Consider the following 2592-nt stretch of genomic DNA (forward strand, 5'->3'; position numbering starts at 1 on the left):
AAGAATCATGAATCATGAATATATTTAGCTATTTTTAAAATAGTTTAAAAATAATTTTTAACACAAATTTTTCAAAATAACGAAAAATACCAAATATTAGTTTAACACTCACCATAATCACCTCAAGATATTATAGCTAAGCAATCCTCTGCCTCCGTTGATGATCCTCGATGAATCCCACGATGAATCCCACGACGTAATCCCATAATGGACACATCACACACACACACTCTTTCGATCGATTCGCTTTAAAGCGATCGATATCACTCGCGCACATTCGATCACACGGATTTAATTAGCCCGTTAATTGATTCGGCACTCCCGACACACGTTTACACGCGAAATTCGATTCGGAGGAAGGATCGAAAGAAGACACAAGACCATGATTTAACGGGAATTAGCTCCACAAGTTTCAAGGTCATGGCGGAATATCTCACAGTGCCACTTTCGTTATCTCTCACTTCGATGAATCCATCCCGAGCATTCACCCTTCCAGATGCTCCTTCTGCGGACATTGCATGTCCTCGCGATGCTCAAATACGTCACAGATGAGCAGAGATTTTATGCACGCGAGATTTCATGCACTTTGCAGAGGTGGAGTCCCGCAATCGCGACGCGAAGTATCCGGATCGCGAAGACCGAGAATCGCGCGACGAATTAACGAGGTGACAGATGACAACCCGTCATCTGTCATCGGACTCGACACTCCCGACACTCGGCGCTACACGAAATTCGACCGGGACGGATAAAGGAGACGCGAGATGACCAGTACCGGAAAATTTCAAAAGTGTCATGGTGGACATATCTCAATATCTCAAGCAACGTCACACGTCACGTGACGTCGCGTTACCCGCCAAAATAAATTCGTCCTCGCGGCGAGCCATCCCTCGATGTTCCCGTCGATGTTCCTCGACCTAGCGGACGCCGAATGACACTCGGAACGTGGAAAATCCATATGGAACTCGTTCGAAGTGGTCGAACTAGCGGGAATCCGAGACGAGCGCGGAATTTGGCGGAGACGCCTGGCCGGCGAAGATTCAAAAAGTGTCATGGCGGAATATCTCAAGCGATGATCCTCATCCTCGATGAAAAATTCCATCGTCGCGATTTTCTCCACCGTTCCTCGACCCTCCTCGAGGCCGCTGCGGATGTTGGATGACACTCGTCGGATGAGCCGATGATGGTGATGACGATAATGACGATGACGAGGTACCGCGAATTTACTGATTCGGAGTTTCGGAGTCGGAGTCCTCCAGTGGTTCTCCGAAATGAGACTGCAAAGAATGACTGGTCATACTCGTCGCGAGCGATTAATATACCACGAGACGGTCGTCCGTCCTTAATCTCGACACTTCCGGTCCTTATCCGTCCGTAATTACTTGTTCGCGGAGTGAAAAGGTCACACAACCGCGGAGCGATCGCGATCGATTACTACCCCGGGAGACGCTCGACGCGGACTGATCGGATAGCTGGCGGAAATCGATCACGTGACGCGTGCTTTTCTCAAGTAGGGCGCGAAAAACTGCAAATTTAAATATTAAATAAATTTTTATACCTTGTCCAAATGATAAATTCGTATATCATATTATTATTATTATATAATATTATATGTTATACTATATATTTATGTGATTTGCCAGAAATTAAATAAAAATCCCGGCTAGAAAATAAAGAGGAAAAGAGATGAAATAGAAAAGGCGAATTTTCATGATCGTTGATGTCAAAAGTAACATCAAACATTTTTTAATAAAAAGAAAAGTTTGTACAAATTATATATACCACGTTGACGTTTAAAATGTAAAGAAAGATCAAAAATAAAGGTTTGGAGGAGCTGGGATTTGAACCCAGGACTTTCAGCATGCGAAGCAGACACTCTACCACTGAGTTACACCCCCATTTCTGAGATGAAGCCTTAAACAGAAAGACATTGAACGGAGTCATGTTTTTAAAAATAATATTCTTGCATGCGATTAATATAAGATTAGGATAACAAATTCTATAGTAGAACAATGCCTATCTTATATGTAACAGCCATAAATTACGAGTATAATATCAAGTACAATTTTATGCTAGCAAATCGCTATATATTTCTTTATTTTAACTCATCTATAATCTTAACTATAAACAAGAAAAAAATTATAATGTCAATTTGTCAAATGCTATTTATAATTACAAATCTTAAAAAAATTATTTTATTATATTTAATCATATAATATATAAAACAATATAAAATTATATAGAAATATACAAAATTCTGTATAAGCTATATATAATATTATATATAATTTTATTTGTGGCTAATATGTATATAATTTTATATATAATATAAGAGTCAGCTAATATGCATATAAAATTATATATATAATTATATAATAAATCTCATATATAAAATTATACACAACATACACAAAATTTTATATATTTTTCATATATTAATTTTATATATAATTATTATTGATTATATATAATAACATTTTTAGCGCCTGCAAATTCCCACCAAATGTCATCCACCCGTTCCGCATCGTCCAATGAGACGCGAGGACGGGAGCAGGCTGTTAACTGTCATTCGCGAAATGCAATTGCAAATCCGCC

General features: G+C 38.9%; 1 non-coding gene across 1 annotated transcript; it reads right to left on the reverse strand.

The window, feature by feature from the left end:
- Positions 1–1823: 1823 nt before the first annotated feature.
- On the reverse strand, positions 1824–1895 carry TRNAA-CGC (transfer RNA alanine (anticodon CGC)). Its single transcript has one exon. It is a non-coding gene; the product is annotated as a tRNA-Ala (tRNA).
- Between the last annotated feature and the right edge of the window lie 697 nt (positions 1896–2592).

The sequence above is a fragment of the Nylanderia fulva genome, unplaced genomic scaffold (assembly GCF_048542155.1).
Source record: "Nylanderia fulva isolate GAGA-0341 unplaced genomic scaffold, ASM4854215v1 Scaffold23, whole genome shotgun sequence".
Taxonomy (NCBI): domain Eukaryota; kingdom Metazoa; phylum Arthropoda; class Insecta; order Hymenoptera; family Formicidae; genus Nylanderia; species Nylanderia fulva.